The sequence below is a fragment of the Varanus komodoensis genome, unplaced genomic scaffold (assembly GCF_004798865.1).
Source record: "Varanus komodoensis strain SLA01 unplaced genomic scaffold, ASM479886v1 scaffold10, whole genome shotgun sequence".
Classification (NCBI taxonomy): Eukaryota; Metazoa; Chordata; class Lepidosauria; order Squamata; family Varanidae; genus Varanus; species Varanus komodoensis.
In genome coordinates, this window is record NW_025335269.1 from 34,742,683 (window position 1) to 34,757,384 (window position 14,702).

The window sequence follows — 14,702 nt, forward strand, 5'->3', positions numbered from 1 at the left end:
TTGACCCATTTTGTGCATTGTCTCTGTAGCCTGGCAAAACAATCCACAAACAACCCATGAATCAGTGTTAAACATTTTTAAAAATGGGTTGTTGTCCATGAGGGATTATGTGGTTTCCCACGTGCCCACCTATTCTGCTTTATCAGACAACCCACAATCAGCTCTTTTACAGATTGTACAGTGGGTGAAATTTCAGATACAGTGACAACAGAAATCATATGTGAAGTACACTATTAAGAACAATTCTAGTTACCGTCACAATAAGAAAGAAAGAACAGTAATATGGACTGGTATGACTCCTCTCTCTGCTTTTCTGTACAGCCAGTTTATATCCTTTAGACCAGAGAATCCAGAGGAACATTTCTTCCTGTATGTATGTGCTCAGACCCTAAAGGGAGGCTTTCCATGGGGTGGCTGGTGAAGAAAGCAAGCCTGGAAGCTACCGGAGAAGGCCTTCTCAGCTGTGTAGTGTTTAGATTAAATAGTGTTTAGATTTTTATGACTGTAGTGTTCTTATATATCATTAAGTTTATCTAGTGCTGTACTGGCAGTTGTTTTGCATTGTACTTTACTCATTGAACTATTATACCCAGAAAATGCTTGCTATTGGAGGGATTATCATAGAAGAGTAGGGGTGAAAGGGGCCATGAAGGCCATCGAGTCCAACCCCCTGCTGTTGCAGGACACCATGTTACAGTAGATGGCTGCCAGTTTCTTTTTCAAGAAAAAGAAACATACAATAAACCACTAAGCCAATCCATGTCTGTATGGATGCAGAAATGGGTATAAGCTAGAACCAAATGGAAGGACAGGAAAACCAACTACCTATCATAAAAAACATTTATTAAAAATGTTTTAATAATAAATAATAAAAATAAATGTGCAACAGGGAAGATAAGCAGGCTTGTGCATTACTGAAATTTTCTGTATGAATTCTAAATTTCTGTTTCTTTTTAAAATGTAAGTCTTTTAGATCAGCTAGGCTACACACACCCATTCTCCTATCTACTATCATTGCTGCAGGAGAAGCTGGCATGAGAGAGAAGCAGGTTTTGAAAGGGTTTCCTCTTTTTTCTCCTTTGGTAGGAAAGCAACCTGTGTGAGAAGCAGCTCCAGTCTCCTCTCGGAATGTCGAGGGCAGGCACGGTTTTATAATTGCAGAGGAGCACAAGCTGGGCTGCCTGTTGGAAAATGTGACTCATTTGAATTTCGAGGCACATCCGAGCGAAATGTTTTGCAACGGTAAACTTCCGCAAGCTGTTGAAGTCATTCGTCATGCTCAGCAGGAAGAGGAGAAAAAAGCCAAATTGAAGGAAGTGCGTGTGCAGCGGTGCTGCCAGCCTGCACCGATTTGGATTTGGCTGAACTTTATTCTTCAGTTCACTGATTTGTATGATGACATTAAGGAGACAAGAAAGGTCAGTCGAATGGCTGCAGAAGTGTGGGGGATAACCAAGAGCCTTCTTCCCATGTTGCGGGAAGGCAAGCTGTTGTTTTTCTGAGGCCGAGTAGCGTCCGGATTCCGAGCCTGCATTCTGGATGTCTGCACACACGCATGGAAAGGCAGGGGGAGTGAAGCAACTCTTTGGTAAATTAAGATTCAATACAGTTCTATTGCATTTTTAGCCCACCTTTCTTTGACTAAGCTCAAGGTTTGGCTTTTGCTCTGTTTATTTTAGCTTTGTAACAGAACTCTGGGATAGTATTGGCTGTGGGATCACACTGTGAGCTGTATACCGAGTGGAGATTTGAACCGGGGCATTCCTGGTTCTGGGCAAACCCTCTAGCCACTACCCCACACTGGATATTAATCCCGTTTAGCAAAGTGTGGGTAGGGACTGTGGAGAACAGGAGTCCGTTAAATGCTGCACCTTTCCCTTAAATGGATGCACCTTGCTGCTTCCTTCCATTCAGTTCCTTTATAGAACAAATTCTAGATGAGGCTAAGCCAAAGGCAGCTGACCTCCAAATGTTTGGGCCTGCAGCTCCCCAAACCCACAAGCATTGGCTATGTGGGCTGGGACTTATAGGAGTTGTAGTCCAAAGCGTCTGGAGAGAGCCAGGTTGCTTTGCCCACAGCTTTCTTGGAAGAATCACAGAAACAAGTTGGAAATGATACTGAGAATTTCACATTCAGGATCTCCAGGCCTCGCTTTTATGACTACTCAACCTTGCAGCACACAAACCTTCTTCTCCCTCTCCTAGCATGGCCAGATTCAGACTGCTTGTAATGAACAGGCATCTGAATCCTTCAAAGTCAGTTTTAATGTCATCCCCAAGCTTGATGCCCCACTGCACTCAAGAGCCTTCGGAGAGACAACAATTCATTTGCAGTGAATTCCTGAATGACTCTTCTTAAATTGGTTCTTCCTCAGGAGTAGTTTAAATGTAGTTTATTCATTTAAGTAGCTTTTCCACGGGGAAAACGAAACGCTGCATCATGCAAGATCTCATTTACGAAGGGGTTCTGGAGATCAGGAGAGGACACACATATGCCATATGTTCAAGCTTCCATCCTGTGATTTTCCTGCTGTTATAAGAAAATTTGAAAATGGTCTAAAATTAGCATTTACGGGTGCACCCAACCATGTGCCATTTGAGCAGGGGAACCGCTGTGGATGTGGAAGCAACAACACACTTGCTGCATTTTGCTAATATGTACCATCTTCTGCCTGGAATTGAGCTTTGGAAAGACAGGTTCTGCCCACTGGGGTAGGAGCCGCCTGTTCTCCGTGCAGATCTGCAGGGTTTTTCCTGATATCATGAATCACCATCCTCACCTGGAGCAATTTCCCAACTTTTCTTAAGTGAGCATGTGGGCATTTGTTTTAAAAGGTGCCAAACATTAAACTGGATAAATGTGTAATTGGCACTAACGTTAAATTGGATAAACTCACAATTGGCGCTTTAAAAAATAATTAAAAGAAGGTAGACAGCCTGTCTCAATTACTGGGAGAGGCCTAAGACAGATAACTCAGTCAGGGTTGGGTTTGGTGGGAAGAACATCTGTCAAAAACATACTGAAGGCCAGGGGTAGGTAGGCTAGCTCCACGGGAAGAAAAAAAATCAACACAGACATGCATCTCTGGAAAGCTTTCCTGTACATGCCAGCCTCTCGTTTGCATAGATTCAGAATTGTAGCATTCCATGTTTCTTAAAGCCATATTTGAGATTGCTTGGAGCTTCCTGTGACTTGTGCATGAACATTTATTTACACATGTATTTATTGACAACAATTATTTACTGTTCCACGCTAAACTGATTCCAGAGTGATAAGCAATAAAAAGATAAAAAGTAGATGAAAGTAATACAATAACGTGTTAAAATGAAATATCAGTAAAAACAGCAGAGGTTTTTTTATTGAAGGGTTCCTGAATGGAAGACATATTCAGGAGATACTGTTGGCACCTGCCTCCAGAGGCAGGGAGTTCCACAGAAGTGAAGGCATTACACCAAATGTGCTTCTCCTGGTGAGCTCCAATCAGCCATAAGCTGCCACAATCACTTGGGGCTGCAGAGAAAAGGACGCATCTAGGTGGGACCCTCTCTATGAAACTGATCTTTCAGAGGAAGTGCAACCCCATCCAGAACAGGCCAGGAGCCTATCTCCTAGATTCAGAAGCAGCAAGGCTTCTGTGTTGCCAGGATATTTCCTTTGTTTTCTGTGCCCTTCCTCAAGATGGCTTGAAGAAGTAGCATCCAGTTATTTATCTATTAAATTTATATCCCACCCTTTTCTTACAAATAACTCAAAGTGGCTTTCATCTTTCTCTTTTTCCTGCTCCCAATCTTAATCCCACAACAACAATCCTGTGAGAAAGATTGGGCAGAGAGTCTGTGACTGGTCCAGTCACTCAATTGCTTCCACGGCTGAGGGGGGACTAGAACCCAGATCACCTGAGTCCCAGTCCCAGGCTCTTAACCACTCAGTTATGGCCCTAACCAAACACTGAATGACCCTGATCAACCTGGCTCTTCTAAAGCCTACTCTGAGGTCTCTGCCTTTTATTTTTATGACAGAATGGCTCATGACTGGAGATGTTGCTTGCCTCATCTCAGTCACAGGATGGCCATGCACCCTCTTTAACAAAGGAGAGTCTTCTACTTGAACAGAGGTCTATCCTCTTTCAAGTTGCCCTCTCTGTGAAGGGCTGTTCTATCGCAAAAGCAGTTGTTCATCAACAGCCAGGCTGGGCATGGCACACAGGTCACCTGGTCACAGTCTCCTGTACCATGGTGAGAGTCGCTGTATTTCTATTTAGATTCTAACTGTTTTTAAATTTGCAGCTTCACAGAACATTTGCAAAATGTGTGCCCACTGCGGTTGTGTTTTGCCCTCTTTTGGAGAGATGCATTTCCTCTTTTTGGGTAAGTCATAGCTGCCCACCCTCAGTGGGCCCCATCCAGCCTCTTCTGCTCCTTGCCCCACCGTTTTCACGGCTTACCTTGGGACACTGGAAGGGGACGGCTGGGTGCAGGTGTTCCCCAGCCCTCATCGGAGTGTCTTTTCCAGTCAGGGAGAAGATGGAGATCACCAGCCTCAAATTCCCCAAGGGAAAACGAGTGTCTCCTCTCTGGCAGAAACATCCATTTCCAAGAGGGGATGCTGGAGCCAGCCGTTCCTGGTGGAGCAGATGTCCCACTGCACCAGGGGAGCTCCTTCCATCACCTTGCCCTGCCCTGCCAGACTCTGCAGGGTGGGGGTTAGCCCTTTCTTTCTGCACGTGTCTGGAGTCAGTTCGCACAACCCCGCACAACTAATCCATTGTGACATTTCAGTCTGGATGAGATATTAAATATCTTTGCGTGTCTTTGACTGCCTTGACACAGAGGGCTCTCTCAACCTGGTGCTGAAGGATGAGACAGCGGGTGCCAGCAGGCGATCAGTGCACAGCGGTAATGGGGCAGCTCCCAGGAAGGCCCTCTTCCTTGTTGTGATCCTCTAGGCCTCCCTCAGCAGAGGTGCTCGGACACGGTCCTCAGATGTTGCTCACAGAGTTTGTATAGGCTCAGGCTAAGGGAGGCAGCTCATCACATATTGATTTGCAGAGCTTTTAGTAAAATATGCTGCTCCCCACACCCTTTGGCCCTTTGTCCTTTCTCTTGGGCCCTGCCTCCTTTGCGTGGGCCTTTTGCATCGCTGGAATGCAGTCCTTGATAGTTTCTTTGAAATAGAATTCAGCCCTCTGGTTCAAGGTGTTTCCTCAGCCCTGTCTAATGAGTATGCTTCTTCTTGGAGGCATCTTGGCTGTAGGACCAGGTAGGCTTGTGGAGTGGCTCTGGCGCCTGGCTCGGCAAGTGGAGCTCATCAAGAAGCTGTTCTCTTTACAAAGCTCTCCAGGCCTTGAGGTTGTTCTTGCAAGCTACTTGTGCCAACCTAGAGTGCTTTGGCCTGTGATGCCTCAGTTTAATAGGGAAGCTGATAGCAAGCCATCTGGGATCCCAAACTTCTCTAGTGTTGTGCTCCCACATGACCTGTTGTGTTGTCCTGTGCAGCAGAGGACTGTTTCTTCCCCTGCTACCAAGAGGTCACTCTGAAACTATCCAGAGTGGGGTGTGATATGGGGAGGGGGGCTCTGCTTAAAGAAAAAGTGGAACGAGAACAGCAAAACAACCACAGGCCGTGCCCAAGGCCTTTCTTACACCTCACGCAGCTCTCTGCAAGTTGGCTTATTAGAGAAAGACACCGCGAAGGAGGGTTTGTTGCTGAGCCAGGTGGCTCCCTCCCCAGCAAATCAGCACCTGCATCTTCATGCTGCTCAAGCTACAAGAAAGGTATGTTGCCAGATTGTATCCAGGGGCGTCATTCCACGAATGGAAGCAGTTCTGTCTGAAAAGTTGGAGTGGGGAAAGGACAATTCTCCGTCTCCCTTGCACCTCCTCCATGCTCTCAGAATCAGCTCCAGAGGGCTGGAAAAGCCTCTGGACAGATTTGCAGGCTGTGGGGAGGTCTGAAGAGGTGGGCAGGCAGGTGAGGGAGGGAAAAAGTCCTGTTGTCCTGCCAGATGTTGGATATGGCTTAATATTTACTATATTGGTTTATTTAACATATTTCTAAATTGCCTTTTGGGACCCCACAATGGAGCATACAAACAGTAAAATATAATACAGATGTATCCAACCACCATTCACCAGAGATGGGAATATGTCCACCTCAATTCAAGGCTGCTGGGAGAGGACCTACCTGCTACCATTTTCCTGAATTGAAAGGCTTCCATTTATTTATAGTATTCTTTGTGTTGTATAGTCTGTCCTGCTGTTAATTCATCAGTATCTCAGGGCAGCTAAGAAAATCGAAAGGGGCAGGTGTTTTGCCAGGGGTGCTCCTTGAGCCATCTCTTCTCTTGAGGCCCAGCTGGCTTCAGTGGCTCAGAGTGGCTCCTGCCAGCTTTGTCTGTTGGCCCAGCTGTGCTCCAATCTGGAGAGAGAGAGCCTCCTCTGTGTAACCTATGCTCTGGTAATCTTTAAGCTAGATTACCGCAGTGCACTGTACACGGGGCTGCCCTTGAAGACTGTTCAGAAGCCGCAGCTGGTACAACACGCAGCAGCCAGACTAATAACAGGGACCGAATGGTCTGGCCATATAACACCAATTTCCGATTCAAGGTGGTGGTTTGAACCTATAAAGCCCCACATGGCTTGGGACTGTGATACCTGACAGAATGCCTCTCCCTCTGGAGCCTGGCTCTGGCTGCCACCTCCAAGGGAGGCTTGGTTGGTGGCAGCCAGGAGAAGGCTTTTCCAGTGGTGGCCCCTCACTGTGGAAGGAACTCCCCTCAGAGGTCCACCTGGTGCCAACCTTACTATCTTTCCGGCTCCAGATCAAGTATTTCCTCTACAAAGTTAGGGCATTGTTCATTTTTAAATCCAGAATCAGTAAGGTTTTATCTTGCTTATGTTATTGCAATTTCGTATTGTAAATGCTATTTTAAACATGGTGTTTTAAATTAAGATTTATTTATCTGTTTGCATGGTATTTTTTTCTAATGTTTTTATATTGTGATATATTTTAGACTGTGTTTTAACGGATTGTTCTAAACTGCCTGGAAAGCTTTGGCTGTTGGGAGGTACAGAAGTTAAATAACTAAATAAAATGATTTGTTTAAAAAAAGCTATACTAAAAACAGCAGCAGCATATTGCAGTAAAACCCCTGATAATAAAACCAGTCTTAGGCTGCAATTCTATACACACCTACTAAAGAGTAAGTGGACTTGTATTTCAGCAGACAAATATGAATTCACCGTATTCAATACTTTAGGTGCATATACTGCTCAGTGATGCCCAAGAAGGATGGGGGAGTATTTTATTCTATGCGTATTTCTGCGCAATCCAACCATATTCCCACTGCCCACTTAATATGCCCACATTAGAGCACTCACATCCCTGGATTTTGCAATGTGATTCTGTTAGGCAACTGTGCATGGAATGTGTGTGTGTGTGGGGGGGGGGAGTTAGGCATGGGAAGTAAATGCAAATACATCTGTGTTTCATTTGCAGACTGATTTGGATATTCGACTTACGCTTGCCTACATGGAAAACCGAAATGGAACAGAAATAGATGGATATGTCCCTCGTTGCTCTGGAGTCTATGATTGCAGCCATGGGCCCTCTCTGTAAATGGTTTTGCTGTTTAATTAGTGGATTTTCATTTTCCCTTTTATGAAAAGTAAATGTGCTTCTCTCTCTCTCTCTCTCTCTCTCTCTCTCTCTCTGCTTTTAAAGTAGCCGTGTGCGAAGCAAGCCGCAGCTTCCCATGTCACCCCGCTTTCTCAGCTTCTGCTACCTACTCGTAATCAATAGTTCTCATTACGGGGCATCAGTTGATTTCCTTGCCATGTAGCTGTCGCTGATATTGCTTTCTGCCTCCCATCCCCAAGCTGACCCACCCAGCCTGCAGCTGCTGCTGAGCCTTTTAATGTCAGAATGACCAAGAGAAGCACACAGGATCTGACATGGGGAGACAAAGGAAGCAGAGGGGGTTGAGGAGGAATCTGTGAAAACACCCTCAAGAAATGACGAGCAGCACAGAGGATGATGATTCACGTCTCTGCAGTGATCCTTCAGTAAAAGGTAACGGAGCAGAACAAAAAAGCATTTTCCATCTTCCCGGATTCATCTCACCTGATCTTGACAGAATTTGGTTGCTCCCTGCTGGAGCTTTTGAAAGGGGGGCAGACTTCTAAAAGACTTGAACGGAGCGAGCGATCTGGTTGAAAAGAAATTAGCTCATAGAACAGGGCGCAAACCAAGCATTGCAAAATAAAGGTGCAGTGGCCTGGTCGTAAATTCCTCCATGCTGCTGCTGCTGCGCTCGCTCGCTCGCTCTCTCTCTCTCTCTCTCTCTCTCTATCTCTCTCTCTCTATCTCTCTCTCTCTATCTCTCTCTCTCTCTCTCTCTCTGCGGGAGATTTACGGTCTCCTGTAAACCTCCAGCCCACCTGCCCTGTCAGACCAAGCCACCTGCTCCGCTGCCAATTATTATTTGCATTGTGTCAATAAAGTAGGGCCATTCTTATGACTAACATTCTGTCCTCTGAAATCGGGCGCATAGCATGTAGAGCTGAGCCGAGTCAGGTTATTTCTGAGGGCTAGGGGAGGTCAATGTCATTTGATGCTTAAAAGGGGACATATTCAGGTCCACAGAGAAGAAACGTGTGCATATAAGGAAGAAATGATAGAACATTGGCAAGTGAGGGTAGCCAACGTTTGTTTGTTTGTATCCCATTTTTCTCTGAGGAGGCCAAGATGTTATATGTCCTGAGCAAGGAGCTTCTGAATTCAATTCTGGAGCTCTTGGGGTTGCATACTAGTGTCAGATGGGGCTGAGAGCAAATGGGATGGAGTCAAAAGTAGGACCGCCCCTCCATATTTTAGCCCAAATTTCTTACTGCCAGTGGCTACCTGTTAGAATGCAGAAACCTGGAGGGCAAGGTTTGGCCTGCAGACTGGAGGTCGTACCCCACTGGCATATATGACCTTCCTTCTCTCCATATTATCCTCACCAGAGCCTTTTTTTGTGAGTGAGGCTGAGAGCCAGTGGATAGTCCAAAGTCATCAAGTGAATCTCATGAGGACCTGGATCTCAGAGTCCCTGTTCAACACTCTAACCGCTACACCACATTGACTCTTCAGCATTCACTGCTAGTGTTGGCCAAAGTTCTGCTTAGGTTTCCCTATTATGATTATAACCTGTTTTAGTGACCTGACACCCACAGGTGCTGGCTCTGGGTGCCAGATCTGGTGCAGCAGTGCCAAAACGGGGTCCAGCTGCCACCACTGAGTGTAAAACAAGCCCAGTCCCCCCCCAATTCCCAAGAATTCTCAGTCCCTTGGGAATGAATAGCCAAGGATGCCACTGGAGTCCCTCAGGTTCAGCTTCACTGCAGCCCACTTGTGACCTTAGAAGAGAAGGGCTATGGTTAGCTTTTGCTCAGCACCAGGTTTTGCGGACAACCTGGTAATTAAAATAGCATGGCCTATTCCTTTGTGAAAGACCTGCTTTCTCCCACAAAGCACACAGTCTGGGTTTGGTGAAAACAGAGTCGAAGATGTATGAAAGATTTAGGAAAAAGCTCAGAATGGAAAAAAGGCTGGTCAGAGTCTGAATGCACAACAATAAGCAATCAAAGTGGCGAAAGGCAAACAAAAAGGGAAAAATACAGTCTACAAAGCACAGCCCTGGACAAAGTGCCTAGCTGGGTTTTTGAAGACCCTCGTGTCTGTGGAAGAGATCTGGTGCCTGTGTCAGATCCTCCCCTCTTTGTGTGGGAAAAACAAGGCCCCAGTGCTTGTGCCAGAGAAAGCTTGGTTCAGTCTCCTCTCATGCCTCGCTCAAGCTCCCACACTTCCTGGAAGACATGCTGCAAGAGAAAGACCTCCAGCCTCCTTTCCCAGGGGAGTACAACCCCTTCAGTTTCCTTGTCTAGGTGGCGTTTCAAGGAGCATCTCTTGTTTTTGTGTCTGCTGACTGCCTGATCATGGCTCATCCCCAACTTCTGAGATAGATTTTAGGAGATTCCTTGTTATTTCAGCATCTGGACAATTTGTTATTCGGTACATTTGCTAAATGGAGATGCTTGACTTTGAGATGACCTTAGCCAGGGCATCTGAATTGCAGTGCCAGCATTCATATGGCCTGGCAGAGACCCAGCTGATCGAAAATGGGAGTTTTCTGTATCTTGGACCTCAGTAAGACGGTGTCAGTATGGTCTGCCTGAGCAGCCCGCTCCATTTTCTTAATTGCAACTCCACTGGGAGCTGGCAGGTCCTGACTCTTCCCTCCCACCCCTCAGGATGACCAGGGGAAGTTAACCATCAAGCTCCTATGGGACGGGTGTGCTAGTGTCTGGATTGCAGTCCAGATCTAAGCTACCTGGACTTCTTGCTTTCTCCAACCCACATAATTGAGCAATGCTCCAAGCAGTCTATGTACATCACCATGGGGGGATTAACAGGTTCCTGTTGTGAATTTCTCAATCCTTAGACATCTGTATCTACCTACCTACCTACCTCCCCTTTGTATTTAAAGGGCCTGAAGGCCAGTTATTGAGAACAGCATACCATGGTATTAACCGGTTGTTGGAACTAACACATTGCAGGTCTCTCTGCTCACACATGGCAACTCCATGTTTTGTGGTGAGATCTACTGAAAAGTAAGGTGGCATAGAAGAATTCGGCTTAGGGAACTAGATACTGCTTTGATATATGGAGCTGTGTCTAGGGCATCATTCTGCTAGCAGAAGTCTTTGACTGTTTGGGAAAGCCCCGTTTTTATCTTTGCAGAAGTATCACAACCACTAAAGCACTGCAGGATTACATGCTTGTGCAAGCCATTGCACGTGTGATTCTGTAGCTCATTGCACCTTCATCACACTAGTTCAGTGCTAGAAGGCCTTTTGGACAAGGGGCACATTTGGCAGGTTGAGAATCGGTACTGAGCACCACCAAAAAATGGCTGCCAGGGGAGCATGGCAGAGACAACTAAGACAAGGCAGAGGGGGGAGCTAAGCTCCAGCATTTTGAACAGCTCCTTTGAACCCATCGTTTTCAAAATTTTCTGCTTCTTAGAAGTGAGGTGTAAGGCCTTTTGGTACTCGCAAGAAAGGTGTCTGGGAGCACACGGCGGCCTCTGCGCACCACACTGCTTGCCAGCATGCTACGCATTTGCGCTAGCTGCTTCACTCGTGGTTGTGCAAGTGCTGGCACAACCAGCAGTCATTAGTTGAGCACCATCACCTTTTGTACTTCTTCAGTTGGAACTATGCCAGAGAAAATCTATACATTTCTCCCCACTTGTGCCTGTGCACACAAAAACGCTCACGAAATTAAAAATCAGGAAGGCTGTGGAAGCATGTGACACCCGTGTTAATATGAGAACAAGCGTATAGCCAGAGCGGCATAGCAGTTAAAGTGTTGGACTAGGACTCAGGAGATGCAGGTTCTGATTCACATGTGACCATAATGCTTTGACAAAGCTTGAGTGGCTTTGGTCCAGTCTCTGGTTCTTGGCCTAATCTACCTCACGTTGTTGTTGTGAGGATATAATGGAAAAAAGGAAGATTATGTAAGTTGTTTGAATACCTTGAAGGATACAGGGCAGAATGTCCATATAACAAAAGCATAAATCTTCAGAGTGTTGAGTTTTAAAAATGGTAGAAAGGAATAAGATGCCCTGCTTGGTGGATGTGGTTTTGGATAAAGATGAAACTGAACCTGGAAATATAAAAAAGGCACGTAAGGTTTATTCAGAACGGATGACACACATAGGAGAGACAGCCTGGCAAGCCAGAGAGCTCTTAGTCTTGCAACAAAGACAGCAAAGATTATATGCATTTAATGATTATCTATGCCTAATACTAACATGCTGATGTACAAAGTGGCATTTTGCTAACTTCTTCAAGGCAGCTTTTTGGGGTGGAGGACCCCAGAGAATTAGCACATTCCTCGGTAAACGCACTTTGTTACCTCTTACATCCTGTCCCTAATTGGTTACCTCATATTTTCAAGTTGTCTTGAAAATCACCTGAGATCGTGAACGATGGAAGCTGCTTGCTTCATCATCTATGTCTTGGAGACGTAGATGCCACAGCTGAACTACGCACCATGTGAAGAAGTACTTTCTTTTATCCATTCTTTATCTCCCACCATCCAGCTTCATAGGATGACACTGGACTCTATTATTTGGGGAAAGGCAGAAAAAAACAGCTTTCTCCACACTATGTGACATTCTTGGAGGATATTAATTAGACCTTGTGTTTTCCATCCACTATGGGTAGCCTTTATTGAGCCTGACCCTATTAACCCTGCTTGATTTCTCATTGGCTTTTGATGCATCAAACATGTTATTCTTCTAGAGTGACCCCCTGGGTTTGGCCATTGGAGGCACTGTGTTACAGTGGTCCTGGTCCTATCCGTGGGGTCAATTTCAGTTTGACATCTGAATCAGGTAAAGATCAGTGTCAAGACTCAGTGATGGGCTGGATGAGGGCCAATAAACTGAAGCCAGATCCTGGAAAAGTGGAAGCACTGCGGGCAAGGGCTTCCCAAGACAGGAAGATAGACTCATGACCTCTTCTGCATGCCCCATGAAAGATTGGATTCGTAGTCTGGGGGCACACTGAGATTCATCATGGCTGCAGGAGTCCCGAGCAACCCCAGCAGCTTGGAGTGTGTTTTACCATCTTCACCAGCAATGGCCTTTCCCGTGAGAGCTTGACCACAGCAATACCTCAAGACTGCAGTGCACCCTCTGTAGGGCAAGTGCTAGTGCAGAAGGCAGTGGGGACCTGGATATCTTGGAGAGCACCTTCTCCCTTATCCACCTGGTTGGTGTGATAGAATATTCTTTGCCTGTGACCCACCTGGAATCCACTTGGAGGAAATCCCTCAGTGTAGCAGCTCAATTTCTCTGGAACTGTCTCTGGAGCTCTGGAAGGTGCTAAAGTTGTACTTCTTTGGGTTCCTTCTGAAAACACTTCTATTTCCTGAATGAATGACCTATGGCTTTATTGATTAGGTTTTTAATAGATTGTTTTCTGTGTTTTCCTTGTTTTATCTTTACTGTACATCATTCAGAAATCTCCATATTGGAATATGTATTCATTTATGTAAACAAATACTTAGATAAGTACAAGCATTGTTCCACAAACAGATAAATAAACCCTAAAGAGCTAGAAATGGCAATAGATAAAGCCTATTCTTAAATAGCTGGCAAAGAGCTGAGAACAGCATTTTGATCCCTGCAGCACAAACAATGCTTAGAATGGCTCGGTCTGTCTCGTTTTGCCTTAATCCCATCTTTCTGGCCGCTAGAAGGCAAGGGAAAAGACACAGCCTGTGGCCAGACTCAGAGGGGTTGGTGGGGACATGGACTGCTGCGTGTGTTCTGGGATAATATGAGACAAATGCTCGTACTTGGAGTACGGAGGTGTGCCAGGCATTACAGCAGTGGAAAACATAACATGCAGCAGACTGCTGCTCTTGAAAATATTTGGTGTTGGGTTTTATATTCCAAGATATAAACGGGGTGCTGGTGGAAAGAAATGCTAGGCTAATTTGACACGCAGCGATACATCACACTGCGCTGTGTAGCGGATGGCTCAGTGCAGTGGAGAGCTGCAAGGCACACCGTTTGCCTACGAAATGTGCCCTGACAGATTTGCGGTCCGCGTAGTCCTGCAGAGAACTGAGGACGTGCATTACAATGCGTGGTCTCCTGCAGAAAAGCACAGCGGCTTCATGCGTCCTTCACTGTGCAGGCGCATTCAATTTGGAAGCGCCAGCTGTAGCAGAGGAGGAATGAATTTACAGGAGGGGCATGACGCTGTGGCTGCGAAGAATGTTACACTCTTCAGAGTAAGATCCAACCTGAATCAGGTGCTTTACTGATTTATGGATGTGAAGCCAGCTGAGCCACCTCGAATCAAAATGGTAACACTGGCGATCCAAGAGAAAAATTACCGCCAGGTTCCTCTCGGGATGATTTTCTTATTCTGTTCTTATTGTTAGGTTTCTTCTTATCTTTTAAGGGCCAGAGGTCCCTTTGAAGCTCTTCCCTATGCATTTGGAAAAGACTGAAATTTCAGAGTCTGGCTGCAGAGCTCATGATAGCAAATTTGAAGGCTTTCTAGCTCTCAAAAATCACTATTTCTGCAATAATGTTACAAAACGTGGTAAGTTAAACAATCTGAGTGATGTGCTGAATTCCTTAAGACAGTCTTCTGCACATTTTCTCAGTGGTTTGAGCACCTGTTTCTCTAATTTGGACCCATCACAAAATATGATGCCTCATCTTGTGGTTTAGTTGTTAAAAGAAAGATTATTCTAGGGGGAAGTTATGCTTTTAATGGGTGCGGCTAAAGGATGCAGGGTGAGGCTGCAAGGCACACAGTGCCCACTTTTCAAGTTCCTTGGGAAGTGTTTTAGTAAGTGGTCAGAGAATGAACCATAGAATCATAGAACAGTAGGGTTGGAAGGGGCCATGAAGGCCATCGAGTCCAACCCCCTGCAGTTACAGGACACCACATTACACCATCCCACTCAGATGGCCGTCCAGTTTCTTTCTGAATACCTCTAGTGTGGGAGACCCACCACCTCTCCAGGCAGCTGGTTCCACTGTTGCATTGCTCTGTGTATATAATGACTTGGTTTTGACACCACGATGAGCCATGCTGGGTTATGAGCCATGTTTGCTTGTCTGAAC

At 45.8% G+C, this 14,702-nt stretch overlaps 1 long non-coding RNA gene across 2 annotated transcripts; it reads left to right on the top strand.

The window, feature by feature from the left end:
• The first annotated feature begins 1,329 nt into the window (after positions 1 to 1,329).
• Positions 1,330 to 13,185, top strand: LOC123017426. Of its 2 annotated transcripts, none has more exons than XR_006413601.1 (4): positions 1,330 to 1,588; positions 4,288 to 4,368; positions 4,514 to 5,775; positions 7,499 to 13,185. It is a non-coding gene; the product is annotated as an uncharacterized LOC123017426 (long non-coding RNA). The 2 variants fall into 2 exon arrangements; XR_006413603.1 differs by having other exon boundaries at positions 1,330 to 1,418.
• The last annotated feature ends 1,517 nt before the right edge of the window (positions 13,186 to 14,702 follow it).